General features: G+C 42.5%; 1 long non-coding RNA gene across 1 annotated transcript in view; it reads right to left on the reverse strand.

Annotated features, from left to right (window-relative positions):
- LOC140254828 (uncharacterized) overlaps nt 1-15,567 on the reverse strand; it is a 121,065-nt gene extending 105,498 nt beyond the window's left edge. Inside the window, exon 1 of the long non-coding RNA XR_011904328.1 lies at nt 15,416-15,567. This is a non-coding gene — a long non-coding RNA (uncharacterized lncRNA). The remainder of the gene's footprint in view (nt 1-15,415) is intronic.
- Between the last annotated feature and the right edge of the window lie 1,439 nt (nt 15,568-17,006).

A 17,006-nucleotide genomic window follows, 5' to 3' on the forward strand; every position in this document is an offset into this window, starting at 1 on the left:
TATGAGGGCCACAGAGCTGAATTCTTTCCTCACATCATGGCCAGAGCATTTACTCCAAAGATACATGGCAATGAGAGCAGGCACGGGAGCAGTGGGTGAATTTTTGACTGGGAAATCAGTGTGCCCAAGTATAAGGCTTTCCAGAAGAGCTTGTATTGGGATCCAGAATGTCAAGGGCTTCTCTATTCAAAAGCATGCTAGTTACTATACTTATGATTCTTGTCACAGTGCTAGAATATACACAGCTGCCCCAATCACACATGCTGCAACATTGCTCCTAGAACTTCCAGTCTCCAAATGGCAACATTTCTGTATTAAAAATATAAATACGTCCTTCTGTAAAAGGGAAAGAAAATACAAGTGCTGTTTTCTGCAGAAAAACCAGCTGATTTGAAAATAAATATAGGGAAAATATATATCAACCAAGAGCAAACTCTGTTTCTCTTCAAACCTGTAAAACTCCAAAAAACAAATAGTCTCAAAATGTGCTCTCTGTCTCTGGTCTTCCAGCAACAAGCTCACTCAGAGCTCAGAACACTTGCAGAAATGAATTACAAGTCAGTTCAGGGGAAAAACTAAAAATTGGGTCATTTTTGTCTTGTTTGCAGAACTATATATCTTGCTAGGGCTTGAAAAACACTGCTTTGGATTTCCCATTTATATTGCTCACATAGCAGGTACCTTCTTTGGGGACATTAGGAAACAAATTAAAATGCTGTTTATGACCACTGGAAGACTCTGAAAGCATATACTAATTCTCACAAACACGTTATTCTTACAGATGTAACCAGGTGTTGCTGCCATAAATTACCATTTGCAGTGAAGCAGCCCAGGGCTGTATCTGGAGGAGAAGACTCAGGAGAGCCTGCTGTGCCCAGTCCTCCTTCAGGTGAGCCCCAGATGTGCTTGGGTTCCCCCAGCTTCTCCTCTGCCCTCACATTCTCTAAGAGAGGAAGCTGAAGGCAACAGATCTGACAGAGTCCTGGGTACTCCACTCATTAATGCCTAATTGTTTTATTTACTATTTCAGTGATAAGACTAGACATCTTCCCACCTCAGTGTGCAAGAGTACAGGAAAAGGAATACGTATAATGAACTTCAGAAAAAAAATCTGTGCTCACTGTATTTTTTGAATTACCTTAGTACTTCAGAAGCTAGCAAAGCCAGATGAAGAGGTTCAGACGCTCTCCTGTGGTATCTTTATTTATGTAAGGGATGGATAACGCTGAGTTCTGACAGTGATACTATTTTGTAGCATTTGCCTGGGCAAAGTGAAGTTTACATTGTAAAATGCATGCCCAAATGCTGAAAGGATTGCTCTCTCTCAGGTTTAAATAGGCAGGTTGCTTCTGATGGCTGGGAACTTTCTGATTACTTATTTGGTTCATGCTTATTTGTCACAACAAGTCATTTTCAAGGGAAAGTTTCAACAACTCCTTTCTGCTGGAAGGTTCCTTAGCTCCATCTTGTTAAACCCAGGGATAAAAGGGGATGAGAAGACAGGCCAGCCCAGCAGAGGGGTCTCACATTTGAACCAAGTGAGACCTGAATGGATGCCTCTGCTGTCCTCCAGCCACTCAGAGGGGTCACAGCATGACCTTAGAACTGCAGGTCAGATCCATGATCCATACATCCACTCAACTGTTTCCTCTGCTCTTTTTGCTATGGCTTCTCTCCCTTTTTATCGCCTAGAATTTACAAAGGTTTATCCTTATCCCAGCACAGAAGAGACAACCGTTCCAAATTCTGAAAGGTCTGTGGGCCCAAAGCAAAGTTTCTTGCCCAGCTCCAGGAGCTGTGCCCTTCACCTCTGCAGTGGGACCCTCCAATGGGGCTTCCAGCCTGCAGGAATCAGCTCCTACACGTTCAAGTCTGCACAAATGAGATGACCATTAGCTTCCTTCACCCGATCTCCCAAAAACAAGGCAACCCCCAAGCTTATTTAAAGTGTCAGTGTATATTTGCAACTGCTAGAAGCATATCTGGGCCCTTCTGTCCCTGACGAAGGGACAGCATTTAGAGCTATTTATGATCCACTTGCAGAACACTACAACAATTCAAGACCGCACATATAGTGTGTACAGGATTTTCTTCAAAAGCCCTGTAAAGAGATCTTACATTTTGTTCAGCTTGGCATTTGTGTCTGCTCTGCTGGCAGAGAACTCTAATTGTCAGGGACACAATAGGCTGTGCTCTTATCTGTGATTAATAGACATGATCTTTCCAGAATGATAAATGCAGGTAAGGAAAGTCTCTGTGACTATATCTATGCTACATCATAGATTATCAAAAACTCTACAATGTGGACATGATAATAAGCATCTGTGATGTCTTATAAGTGCTGGCTAAGACTTCCTAATGCCTGGAGTTTGATTTTTATGAGGCTTTGTGTGGGAACATCATCCACAACAATGAAATTCAGTATTTCAGTTTCTTAGCTGTTGCTCAGCTCTCTGATCTGGTAATTTCCCCTACATTCCTCTTAGAGACTGCCTTTAAGCAAAATGAAGGACCCATCCCATGCACAGCCAAACAGCCAGGAGCTGTGGAAATTGGGGGAAGTGCGCCCTGTCCTCACTATGGCCCTTTATGGGAGTGACACATTTGGAACAATATATATGTATTTCTTTCTCAGACAGCAATGTTTCAGGTAGCTGAGGTCCTCTGCAAGTAGCTGCAGCAATGGATGAACTGCCAGCATTAATATCTCATGCCACCCAATCGTGAAGGGAAAAGTGGTGGTTGCAACTGACAACCAGCATGATTAAAAACACCCATTAAAGAGATTAAGAATCTGCAAATGCCACGGTACGTAAGATGCAGAGCATCACACTTCTACGCAGATGGCAACATCTGTAGTAGAGATGTGACATTCAGAAATGTGCAACAAGTTTCTCAGATGCTCCTGCAGCCTGAGACACAGGCCACACATTGAGAGCAGATGGCTCCACTATGCTTCATCATACACAGAAATATTGATTTGTTGTCATGCCATGGTGTAGGTTTCTGTGGATAGCAGGTTAATGGCACTTGGCACTAACCATTGCACAGCCTTTTTTCTATTTTTTGGTGACATGGATAATTTCTCCTAAGAGATACACAGTGTGGCACTGAGATCCCCTCCCTGGTATATCCTCAGACCATCTTGGTAGGCTGGGGGGTTTGTGAGGAGAGGAAGGGAGCAGCTCAGCTCTTCTCTATTTGCGTGGGAGCCAAGGACCAGGGAGGAGGTTTTGGCTGACACACAGCTGTCGAGGGAAGCTTTGTGAGGAGGAAGTTGTCAACACTTGAATCCTAGAAGCATTATTTTCAGCATATACATTCTGTACCACTCAGAATAAGAATGAAGCATGGTGGAAAAACAACTAAAAACAACATGAGAATCATATCTACTTTTTTTTTTAGTATTGAGTTTGTGCTCAACTTACAGAGCAGTAATGGCCAGGAGAGCTTTCCAGTAAAGGCTGGCCAGAGTCCAACACCTTTTCTTCTTAGGCAACTCTATCACTAAAACTACAATTTGTATTGGATGTATTTATATTTATATATATATATATATACAGTGAAGGTGTTGAGGCACTGGCACAGGTCTTCCAGAGAGGTGGTGGATGTCCATGGAGACATTCAAAATCAGGCTGGACAGGGCTCAGAGCAACCTGATGGAGCTGTAGGTGTCCCAGTTCATTTTAGGGGAGTTGGACTGGATGGCCTCTAAGAATCCCTTCCAATTCAAACGATCCTATAATTCTATGATTCTTAAAAGGTATGTTAAGGGTTCTCTGTCAGAAAAAAAATATTTGAGTCCATGACTGGCTATATCCACTTTATAAATAATGTCTCTTAATTAAGACCTTTTCTTACACCGGGATTTACAATCCATCTAATGGCTAGATTTTCCCTGAGATTAATTAGTTGCTACAGACATCTACTCCTATTTCTGCACATAAAAAAAACTTAATCTTGTAATGGACACCAACAAAATAGTGGGAAAGCCATCTTCTAAATACTGATACTTCTAATGTTCAAGATGATAATATTAAAGAACACCCAATAAACACATTTATTCCTATAAAGCAGATCAGTTATAGAATCTTGAGTACAAAGATAAGATGTACAAACAATTTTATTAAAGTGAAAAAGTATCCTTTTATATTAAAAAAATAGAAGATATAAAGAAGGAAGAGATGAATTATCAGCAAATTCAGAATTTGGCAGACAGAAGTACTGTCAAAGAATCAATAGCAGAGAAGAGTCAAAAGTATGAAAGAAACTGTTAGACAGCTGCAAAAACCGCCCACTCTGCAGCCATGTGGGCATTACCAAATGACATATGTATGGAACACAAAAATAATTACTTTTTTTTTTTACTCTTTTATCAGCTTAAGGACATCTTAATAATTTGGACAACTGCTAAAGATGTTTCAGTAGATGCTTTAGACCAGTCACCTAAGTACACAAAGTTAAGCACGTATTTAAGGGACTTGCTGCCTTGGGATTTTAATTATTATGGACAATTTCCATGTGCGTGTTTGTTTTAACATTGTCTCCTGCTGGAGAACAGCTGTCTGCAAATGGGCTGGCAAGGTAAACAGAAACAGGACTGCGATGCTTAGTGACTCAGACAAGTCCTATCATCAGCACAAATTTGTTGCCAACCTGACAAGCATAAAATGTCTTGGAAGGATCCACATTTCATCACAGTTGTGTCTTGCAGCCTGTCACAGTCCAGCAGCAAGATATTCAGATATACAATTGCTGTTGCACGTTAAGGAAAGAACTGGGTCCTTACCAAACAATCCTTCAAGTTTGTAGGTGAATTTGGTATCTGTGAATAAACCAATGCTGTGTTAGTTTGCAGTGTAGCACTGGCAGAACTGGCCGGTGCTGTTTCAGTAAACATCGACCGCTTATTATTTTTGAGTTAATTGCCATTTGCCCAAGTCCAAAAGTGATCCAAGTGTTTATCAGGCTGCTACTGAGAGACAAAAAACAACAACATAAACTTGCCATAAATAACAGGACAGAGAGAGGAAAATGTGCAGAAGGAGATGAAAAATAGATGTACTACAGAAAAGTCATCTGTAATACTGAGCAATAGACTACAGACTGGCAAAGGAAAACAAATACCTAATGATGGAGACAAGGTTTTGGGCCTGATACATAAGACAGTTGAGATGACTCAAAAGATAGACAGGATATGATGGAGAAAATTAAGAAGCAAAACAAAGTACTTTTGTTTGGAGAAAGACAGCCTAATTCAACCACCTAGAGCAGACAGCAGAGAATGTGGCAGAAGTTCTGCAGAAGACAGAGAGGCAAAGAGTAGGTTTTGGGAAAAAAAAGAACAAAAAAAAAGTAAAATGGATATGCAAGAACTTCAAATTCCCCATACCCGCCTGCTCATGAAATGTTTGGAGCATTACAGTACATGAGCAAGGAGCCTCTTCCTCCCCAAGTATGAACTAAGTACGAGCAATGGAAGCTGGGCTGCAGATTGCCTATGGCAGATCCTTCAGCAGAAGAAAAATGGAATAAAAATCAAAATTAAAATACCCGCCTTTAAGCAGCAGCCTAGCATAACTGTGCTCCACATGGAGGCACAGCTCACATCAGATAACCAATCCGTCTGAGAAACATACTGATGGTGTCAGGGATTGCTGCATTTTGTGAAGCGGCAAAGCAACATCAAGAAAATTTATTAGCAATGGTACAGGCTGGCTGGTGGCTGTACCTGGGAGGCACTGCCCTCGCAGCCTCCCTTTTCACAAACAGCACAACACCTCCATCTGTTTGATTCTGGTCTCGGGAATCATAAACTTGCAGTGAAGCTACGTAGCTGGCAGGGTTGGAGTATGACATGGAAAATTCTCAAATTGTATTCAAAGAGCAGAAATAGTGTTTTGGGCCAACAGGGTTCACAGCAACTATAAAGCAGCAATGAAATAAAATGTAATTATGCTTTTTGCTCTTACAATCCAGAGACTTAATAATTCCTAGCATGTTGCTGGACTAATCAATGTATATTTTTCTAACTTTGTTAGTTTTCAGATTCATTAATTTGTTCCAGAATCCCTATATTTTTTTACCAGCAAATACCAAATAAAATGTTTGGTATTTAATCAGCATGAAGAGATCACCATTGCTGGAACCTGCCATAGCTGACTGCAGTGGACTTAAAGAGAAGAAACTCTGAGTTTCACTGCTGATTGCCATGTAAAGGCAAGGTCTCAGTTTATCATTCTGCAGACTGGTTTCTCCTAGCACGTACATGGAGATCTTAAAGTCAACAGGCTAAAAAGCACAATGGAAATATTAATTTACTTCCCCTTTCCCCCCCTTTTTTTTTCTTGTTTTTCTTTTTTTCATTTTTTTTGGAGCAGCACATGACACTGCAGGCATCCCAGCATGATTGTGCACTCACAGACCTGTCGATGACCAAAGGAGTGTGCTGTGCCACTACCAATTATGTTGCTACAGCTCCTGAATGGTACCATTTTGTTGTTAGAATGAACAAAGGATGCCTACAAGAGAGTGAAATGTAAGGTGCTGAGAGAGGAAAGTTTTCTGCAGCATGCTGGGGCAGTGTGGGCAGCGAGGTTAACGTGACAGATCGTGATGAATGATGCTACATGTAGAGAGGCTGGGCCAGATGTGTGCATGCAGTGAACAGCTGTCCTCAATGAGTTGGGCAACTTAATGGGAACGAGTAAAGAAAAGCTCCTTTCTGTGATGGGATTTCATCCCCCGCTCTGAATTGTCAGGACCTCTCATTTCAAAATGTTACTCCTGTAGCAGAGGTGGCCATGGGCTACAGTGCATTAACCTGATTTGATGGGATAGTGCAACAGAGCAACAACTTCATCACAGGACTGGAGTGATGCAGGCTCAGAGCAAATGAAACACTCAGAGGAAATAATTTCTACCTCAATTCTCAGCAACTAGCACAAGCAAATCTGACTCCAGCTACACACTGCAAATGCTGAAATCAATACTAGATATTCAAAGATGATGCACAACTAAAAAAGTCTGTATTGACCCATTAGGATGAAATCTAAAGTAAAAAAAAAAAAGAGAACAAGAGTAGAATATTTAGGAAGGTTGTTCACAGAAAAAAACCAACACCATGTTTTATTTCATTTGGGGAATTAAAAGATACGTATTTATTAAGGTAAATTTCTGGATAAGTAAATAGAATACTTGGCAGAAGCATTCTGCCCAACTCTGGTAGCAATGCTGTATCACTGAAGTCTTTTATAAAGAGATAATATCTAGTTCCAGAACACAGCTAACATCATACACTGCTGAATATTTGGGTATATATTATTGACAGACATGTGAAGAGGATTAAGACTAAAATGGTAATCAAATAGAATTTATCCCATAATCACACTATTTATTTCTAGCATTCTAACAGTCTAACAGTGCCTATCTAACAGTCATCCAGAAAATAAGTTAAGGAAACTGCTGAAGTTTCCTCCTGGTCCTTTCCATTGTAGTATTCCCTTTGCTAATGAAATGCACGTAAGCATCAATAGTAAGGTCTGTTTTCTATAGCTTTGCACCAGAATCTCCCATGTGAATATTCTCCCTTGGCTGACAAAATTTCTAACAAATTATCAATAAAATCAATTAATATAAAGTCACTTCATGTGATATTCCATTAGCCACCAGAGACAATTAGGACGCACCTACACCTATTCTTTATTTCAACATATTACAGGGTGATGTCCCTTCATTGGGTATTTGATGAGGAGAGTGTTATTTTTTTGGGGCCTTTTTAAGACAGTCAAAAGTTAACTGGTCCCACCTTACTGACCTACATCAGGTAATTTATCTAAACACTGTAATGCAGTCCTATATAAAATGGCAATTCCTTCACTGCTCAAACAATGAGTGTCAGTCATGGAGCTGCACTTAAAACTGTATCAGCAATTCCCTTTTCCAGGTAACTGTATTTTAGAAAGCTTTAATTTTGTTGTACCTTGATGTAATCAAACGAGGAAATATCTCTTTAACAAGGAACAAAAATGATTTGGACATATTAAAGTCACATAAAAGAACAAAAGTAAAACTCAAACTATCAGGAGAGGATTTTAATACAAAATATCCATAAGCAGCTTTCTATTCTAATATTTTTACGTGGGCATACAAGTGACAGCACTTTTCTTTCTATTTTCTTTCTCTTTTCTGTGTCATTGGGCAGAATAGCAGGTGAGATTTGTAGATCTTACTCATCTACTATGCAGTTTCTTGCAGCTATGCCTTTGATTTCCAATTTATTGTCTTATACAGTACGTTAGAATCCAGCAGTTGTATATACAAGAAATGGGAAAAGTGGGTCAACAACAGACTCAGAGTAGTTTCAGTGCTAAACTAAAACCTACTATTTAACCTACAACACATGCCAAGGCACGTACTGATGCCTGTATCAGCCCTTCAAAGGAAATCAGCAGCCACATACAACCTCTCTGTGCTCAGTGGAGCTTGTAGAACTAAGTGCAGGACCAGGGTTTCATCATCTCCTGGGTCTGCTCACACTCCAGAATACCTTTCCTACAGCAACCAATTGAAGAACCTTGCTTGTCAAGAAAGCAGAATGTGGCCTTTGGTAGACAGTCTTGCCCTTTTTCCAGGGTGTAAGTCATGATCTAAAACACACACTGAAACACACTAAATTGTATTTATGGAGTCAATGTCATTTACAGGGTCTGATCACAGTACGCTGGAGAATGCGGTGCTGGGTATTCACGGACTGCACTAACTGCAGGGTCTATCTTGTGCCAGCATTTATTGGTGTTTTCAGGGGAAACTTGTGTGCAATGCTCAGAGCAAGCAGCTCAGAAGGGCATCTGCAGTTCTGGGGTTTGATGCTCAGAGCTGAGAAAGCTGAAACTCAATCAAAATGGTATTTTCTTACACAAAAGTGGCAACGCAGATCACCAAAGACTACACCGGCCTTCCTCAAAGAGCAAATTGCAGTTCCCAGCATACTAGCAAGGTCTGAGGAATCAGTTCACTGAAGCTGAGGATATAGACCTTCTCTTCCTGTCCTGTACGGTGGAAACATCCACGTGATAGGAAGGGGAATAAATTAAAATCAGCAAGATTCTGTTAGATTTCAAAATCATAGACTCACAGTATATCTTGAGTTGGAAGGGACCTGCAAGGATCATCGAGTCTAACTCCTAGCTCCACACAGGACCACTCAAAATTCAAACCACGTCTCTGAACTCCAGGAGCTTGGGGCCATGATGATGTTTCTGATATATGGATGATTATGAAAAGTTATGGTAGTACTTCAGAAGCCCTCAGAGATCCATGTGACATTCAGGATCACCATCAATAGCAATACAGAACTATATAAAAATAAAATTTTAAAATACCTAAGTGTTGGCCTCTTGGCCTCTGGTAAATATTGTGTAAGTGGTTTTGATCTCAAAAGTAAACAATAAATGTTTTATTACCATCAAGAAAATTCTGTTTTCCCCTCTTTGCTTAAGTAATCATAAGAAGAAAAGAAATGACATAAACTACTGCCCAATTAAATATGTGGACTGATGCTATTAACACTGATATATATATATATATTTCTGCCTTCCTTTCTGCATTTGGTACTCATAGAAAAGAAAGAGCAGCTATACAACTTCAAAGCAATTTCTAGCGCTGGATGTCATTAGAGATATTTCAGCTGTTCTTCCTAATCCGACAGCTCTGGCTTTCACATGGTGGTCATGCTAAAGAATGGCAAGTAGAGAACAGATGACACTTTTCTCACATAGTAAAACTTTGGTGTAAGTACCTACCTGGAGGACATACCTTCCAGTCTGGGTTCAGAATTCAGCCAGCTCTGCTCACACTGCAGTGATGCAAGCTTTGAGGCAAACAGCTGGTATCCCTCCTCAATGGACAGAAGGTGTTGTCCATTTAGCAGGGAAGGAATGTGTGCTAGCAGTGCTGCTGGAGAGCCCCAGGGGGGAGAAGTGCAGGATGGCAGAGAGGCTCCGTGTTTCAGGAGGAGATAAAGAGCCTCATCTGCCATAGGCACAGTGATGCAAGAAGAGGAAACCTTGCTGTCTAGAAAGACCAGAACTTTGTATTTTCAGCTTCATCTCTGCTTTAGATTGTCAGGAATTCTGATGTGAGTGGTGGTATGGTCTGTGTAAGAAAACTTACTTCTCAGACAGAACTCTCTACTGTCAGAATACAAAATTACCGTTAGCATAAAACAAACAAACAATTACAAAAGAAACTAATGCTCTTTCCCCAAACAGGTCTGTGTTTCTGAGGGCAGAAAACTGATCTATGCTGTGGCCTCACCATTGTGCATACTAGGACAAGGACAAGGATCTCATTCACACTATATTATAGGTAGTTCAATTATTTTCCTACAGGTTGTCAGACATCTTCCCATAGCATTCCACATCACCCTCTGTTGCTTTACTGTAATGTGGGCATAAGCCAGACTATGCAGTTACATAAAAGCAGTAGATCAAACCATATTCCTTGTGCTTATGGCTTACCCTACAAACTCCTGGGGCACTCCAAACGTGCTCTGGTTCAGCTCTGTGCACACTGCAGCCCCAGGGGATAGAGGGTCAGGAATGAGATGCCATGGCACTAAACTGTGAAGTTCCCTTTCCAATGGCAAAGAGTAAAGCTTGAGAAGTTCGCATTTCCTCTACAGTGGACTGGCTCCACCAGCAGGACAAGCAGTTTAGCCGATTATTTGTACTGGCATGGCTAACCATTTAAGAGTTAACACTGCCTTGCACTGAATGCATTGTTATCAGGCCTCTAAGGTACACATTTGATGGGCACAGTTCACACTTCTCAGAACAATTCTTTCGAGCTTCCTGCAAGCTCCTTAGTTTACTCAGGCTTCATATTTGCAGGGTTATTTTTGCGTCTACAAAGACTGCAAGCTCAAGGCCAATCTCTGACCAGGAAGAGCTGGTGCAGGGCCATGGCACCCAGCACAGCTGTGGTGGGGCTTGGGAGAAAACCCTACTGCCCACCAGGGCCTCAGCCAGACTCTGCTGTGACCAGGAGCTGCCCAGTGCACTGGCGCCTTGCTCTTTCAGGCCAATAGTGAAGTGCTTCTGTTAGTTTGAAAGCTGTATTTTTACTCATGCAGCTCCTCATTATAAAAATCTCCAACTCCTTTTCTCCTTCCATAGTCAGGGAGCATTGGGCTCCATGACCCAGGAATTGATGTACCATCAAAACACCTTGGGCGTCTGCAGGCAGGGACTGCAAATGAGAGTCACACTGCAGCTGATAACATTTTATTGGGTTTGGGCAAACACAAGACACAAAGTATGGTGAGGTGCAGGCTGAAGGGAAGGCGGGAAGCTGTACTTCAAAGCCAGGAAATAAGGACATTCTTTCCCAACAGCAGGTTATGAGGATGGAAAATTACCTACAACCAGGAAAATGTGAAGCTAGCATTTTCAGGATTATGTTTGTTCCTGTTCAATGGGCTGTATCTGGTAAATATTAAAACAGGCCTAAGCAATGCTTCTGTAGTTAAAGATAGGTCAGTTTTGGTTTTTTTCTTTTCATTGTAAACACAAATTTCAGGGCATATAATTCAGTTGTGTAAATCCACTCCAGTCTAAAGCTTGTGATCAAACTGCCATGTTGGCTGCAGTTCCTCCTTCCCTGCACAGGTCTGTGCAAAGCAGCCAACTTTTCAGTTTTTAGTTAAAGAGTTTTTAGGTTTTAGTTAAAGAACTAAGAGTAAAAGGTCTTATTTGGCCTTGGTTAAAATATTGCACGTTTTCCCTTTGAAGAGGAAGAGAAGGATTTAAAACAAAGAAGGGAATTTCAGGACAAGTTCTTTCTCTAAGAATATCCACTACTTGCTGTGGAGGAAGATCAACTCATTTTCATAACCGTTTCCAGTGAGGAGTTCTGACAGCATCTGGCACTGTCACTGGAGTATTACTGGAATAGTCACAGTGAAGGATTTACTCCTGTGAGCATACTGAGTCCCAGAGATGCTAGTATGGCTTTTCACTTTAAGATAGGCACAGTGCAGATTATGCTGCTGAACAGTAGCAACAGATCTTGTCTACACATGGACTTAGTCCTTCAAAATCATGTCTGGATCCTCCCTATTCCAGAGAAAAAGTGTGTGTGATGCTGTGCTTAAGTCATTTTCACTGTAAATTAAAATAACCGAAAGGAGGAAGGCTTATTTTAGAGTAAGAATAGAATTTAATTATCTTTCACCTTATAAAGTCACCTCCCACCACAGTCTAACTCTGAACTGCAGATAATGCTGTATGTATAAAGAATATGTTCTCAGGGGATGAGAAATACTGCTCAAAATGCCATCCAAATGTTGAAAATGTAATATTTACACTGGATAGATGCCATTCTTGTCTGGCAGGCTAACAGATCAGAAAAAACTGTCTGTGAAATGATGACTGTGGGAGTGGCTGAGAGACCAGCAGTTTCTCCCCCCCATTTTTTAGCAGAATGTTACATCCTGGTGTTATGGTTTAAATCAGATTTTAAGAAGCCCATTATAATGCAACTGTTTAAAATATCAAGGGGAAGCCCAACCAATACCATCAAATGCACAAAGGTGAGGGCTGCAAATTATCACTGCCTCTCTTGCTTAACTAACTGCCTCTTGTATTAACATATCCTGGACATACAATTGCACATCTCCATGGTCCTAAAAAGTGTCATGAGATGTAAATAGCCACTTTTGCCTTTGAATGTCTTCCCATGCTCTCATATGGTCCAGATCAGACCTGGTGGTCTTACATACAGCAATGTACGTTTGTTGATTTGAAGTTAAGATTTCAGTTGAACTACGCTGTAGTTGAGAAGAAATCTAAAAAGCTATTAGTCTATTTTATACTTAGTGTTGCCATTTATATTACCTGCAGAAATAAACTGATAACAACCCATGCAAATCATTTGTAGAGGAGCTAATTCTATTTCTTCTAAAAGCCAATATTAAATCTCTCCCACATAGTTAGTACCAAACATTATAACGCAGTCAATGAAAACGTGACTCCATTGAAGACAATGAGTTTTGTGACCATCTTCAGGAGAGCCAAGCTTTCTCCCATTATCTACTTCTGTAGCACAGGGCCCAGCTGTATTACAGTAAAAACAATAAAAATAAAAAAATCCGACAACAAAAGCCTGAAGCCATTAATCAACTCAGAGAGATCTGGTTAATGTATTGCAAGATGGGCCCCTGTCGGGCAGTGCGTGCCTTTAAATTCTGCAAGCGCTTAAAGAACCCCGCAGAAGTGACACATGTGCAGCCCCGGTCGCTGAGCCCAGTCAGCATCCAGCCGGCCTGCTCTAAGTGCTGCTGGAGCTGTGCTCTCCTCCTCACCGTAGCCCCCCCCGGCTGGCAGCGGCACTTTGCTCGTGAGGCTGCTGTGTGAGCTGGGGGTGCAGCTCCCGCTGCGGGACACTGAAAGGAGCGCATCATCGGGCACTCGGCCATCAAGCCTTTATGGTGCCCATTTAAATGCAACATTGAGCTGCCTGTCCTGTCTTTCTCTTGGAACATGACATCGTGTGAAGCAGATTGAAAAAATCAGCTGCTGAAGCAATGCCATGCAGCGCACACAGCCACCGTACAGCAGAAGACCCAATTTTAAAACATAGATGCTTCTCTTGCCACTAAAGCCCAGATCCTGCACACACAAGCAAGTAATGTGACTCTTGTCTGAGAACCTACAGAACAGCCAGGCTCAGACACAGGGATAGGGCACATGTACATGGTGGGGAGGAGTGCGGCGCAAAATAGCTGACAGCTGATGAGCTGGATGCTTACAGAGCAGATTTAAACATAAGCTGATGTGGCCCTGCACACCACAGCATAAAGAGGGAGTTCTTGGGAGTGTTCCCAAAAGCCAAAATCCTGAGGAGCCACTCGGCAACGCCAAACACCTCCCCAGCCCCTTCATTTCGTTTAAAACCTTCAAAGTGATGCAGGTATTCACACCCCTCAGCCACATGTATGTGGGACTCTGCAATGCTTCGGCGGCTTTTTAATTCAGACTAGTTCAAAGCTTTGATCACATTGCTGCTGCACTCTCTGCCTGCACTTCTGCAGTCTTTACATTATATCTGGTGACAGAAGACTGAAAATTTCATTAGCGGAACAGAAAATCATTATTTAGGTCTCACGGTAAACTTGGGCATTTCCATAGGGGGTTCAGGGCTCCGATTTTTAAAACAGTATCAATGGAATGCGGTATTTTTCTGCAGCTGAAAAAGTGCAATTTTCCGTGATCATTATTGGTTGGAACCACTACTGTGAGATTACTGAAGCCTTACAGAAAAATCTGAGATGGAAGATTTTTTTTTCTTTCTATTTATTCAAATGTATTTTATTTTTTTATTTCTATTATTTGTCAGTAAAGGTTTTATATGAATTACACAATAATACCCTTTTATGCAAACGCATATAAACCACTGCAACCCTTGAGTCTGGGGGATAAATATACATTTTATGGCTGTATGGTCTACATATGCACACGGGTCCAGCCAAGCTGATACACAAACAGAAACACCTATTTTTAGAAACCATTCTTAATTTAAGACACTTGAACTAAAGCAAGCCCTGCTTGGTGCTATACCTCCAACTTTCCCATTTGTTCATGTGACTCAAAATAGAACACAAAGCTGCTGATACTTTCTTCTTTTTTAACCCTACCTTACTACACAGTGCACAGATCCAAAAATATTTTAAATGCCATTTACTTATGGAATTCTAGATTTTCTATTGAAAAGAACCTCATTTTTATTTTCTTTCCCTTCAATGAGAATTGCATTCTTTGTCCCTGCTTGTGCCACGGCTCTTTCAACCAGTTTGTGCCCCAAACCTGCTCCCCGTTTCCAGCATGCCCCAGCCCGGGCTCGCAGACACGCCAGGCATAGGCACTACTTCTCCTGCGGGGGAGGGTTGGCCTTGAACATCAACCTTGCCACATGAGAATCACTTTTCCGCTTCCCCAGAATAAAACGAAACTCAACAGATTTCCTACCCGCAAATCCGAAGTCAATTCCCCCGGCTTATTACTCTCCCTTTATCCTCCCCGCCCCCCCGGCTAAGTTGTGGGAGGTTTTGCGAGCGGCTGCGTGCGCCTGGGACCTACGGCTGCTCTGCGGGACGAAGGGAGCCCGGCCGGCGCGCACCCTCGCAACACCCAGCCGAGGGGGCGCTGCCCCGATTCCTGCACACGGCCGCTGCCAGCTCCGTGCCCGGCCCGGGGGCAGGACAGGGACCCGTGCGAGTCCGGGATGCCGGCTCCCGCCGGGCGGCCGTGCGCGGTTGTCCCTGTCCGTCTCTGTCCCTTTCCCTTTCCCTGTCCCTGTCCATCGGCTGCACCTTCTCCCTCAGTAGCGTCTGTAGCAAAGGAAAGCGTGAACTTACGTGGCTCCCGCGGCGGCACTCAGGGCTGCGGGCGGCCGTGCCCCCCTCCCTGTCCCTGTCCCTGCCGTGCCCGGGCGGAGCGGGCGGCCAGCAGCTCCCGGAGCCGCTCCGTCGCTGCCCGCCCCGCCGGGCGCCCTGCAGCCCAGATCTCCCCGCATTGTTTTTCTCTCTACATCTTTTTTTCTATTTTTTTCCCTCTCTCTCTCTCCTTTTTTTTTTTTTTTTTTTTTTTTTTTTTTTTTTCGGTCTTGATTTGCAAGAAAACGCGAAAGCCCCGTAAATAGCAGCTTTGGGTGGGGGAGCGGCCCGCGGCTGCGGGGTCAGGCTGAGTGCGGGGCCGCCGCATTCCCGCTCCCACAGCGCCGCCTGGCGCCCGGCCCGCGCCCTGCCCGCGGGGATCCCCGTCAGCCGGCGTCGGGATCGGGTTTAGCTCAAGTGCAATCTTTCTTTCTTTTTTTCTCTCTTTTTTTTTTTTTTTTTCTTTTTTCCTCTTTTTTTCTCTTTTTCTTTTTTCTTTTCTTTCCTTTTTTTTTTTTTTTTTTTTTTTTTTTTTTTTCCCTTCCCCTTCCCGGATCCTCTTTTAAACCCACTCCACTCTGCTTCTGTGTCTATTACATGCTAATTTAATTTTACTATGGACGATATTTTCAGCATTTGCTGAGGACAGTAAATTTTGTAGTTTATGTTATTTCACTTTTTATGACTTTTTAACACTTAATAAAATTTTATTAGAGCACTTTTGTGTTTACAAGGCCACAAAACTCTTGGCAGGTTGTCAGAAGTCCTTTTTATTATGATCCTACTGATATACTGCGAGTAATGAAATAATCATGTCCAGAAATGTATCAAAGGCCAGAGGGATTATCCAATTTAATAGCTCTACAGATGCGCTGCGAGGGATACGGACAGGCAGCGCGTCGACAGGCTGCGAGCCGGCGCGGGGCGGAGGCAGACCTGCTTAATTTCGTTCCCATTTCAGGCAGTTCTGCGCTGCCCTGAGCGCTGCGTGCACGGTCACATGACTGCGGGCGGCTTCAGAGCAAAGGGCTGATTCTGCTGCAAAAAGCTCTTTCCTATTTCTCCTCCTTAGATACGCGCTCAGAGCCAACATGCTCGCTCTGGTGTTTCCGCTGCTTGTGCAGCGTTCATTAAAATACAATTTGCTGGAAAAAATCCAGTGTCACAGTGCCATTGTGCAGTAAACAGCGGCTTCAGGCATTAAGATTCGGTCTTTCCTCCCTACCCAGCAAAAAAAGAAGAAACACCAAACATAACAAACATGAATAAACAAGGCTGGTGAAATGCAAGGCATCTTGCAGTCTATTCTCTTTGTCTTTGGAAGGGCACGTTGCAGGAGCACGCTCAGTGGTGCGTGTGCCCTTCTTCCACAGCGGGCTGTTTTTCTGCACTGCTGTCTGTGCTGCAGCCTGAGATACTGCAGCTGTTTTTAAGGTCATTTCCTTTTATTTTAAATAATTGTTCATTTAACATATGTTGTTAAAGTCATTCTTGCGTCAAAAGGAGGCGATTATACTTCCTGACCCTGAAAGCAAGGTGGGTGGCTTTGTCTTATAATTAAATTTGCTGTGTT

Source organism: Excalfactoria chinensis, chromosome 7 (assembly GCF_039878825.1).
Source record: "Excalfactoria chinensis isolate bCotChi1 chromosome 7, bCotChi1.hap2, whole genome shotgun sequence".
NCBI lineage: Eukaryota > Metazoa > Chordata > Aves > Galliformes > Phasianidae > Excalfactoria > Excalfactoria chinensis.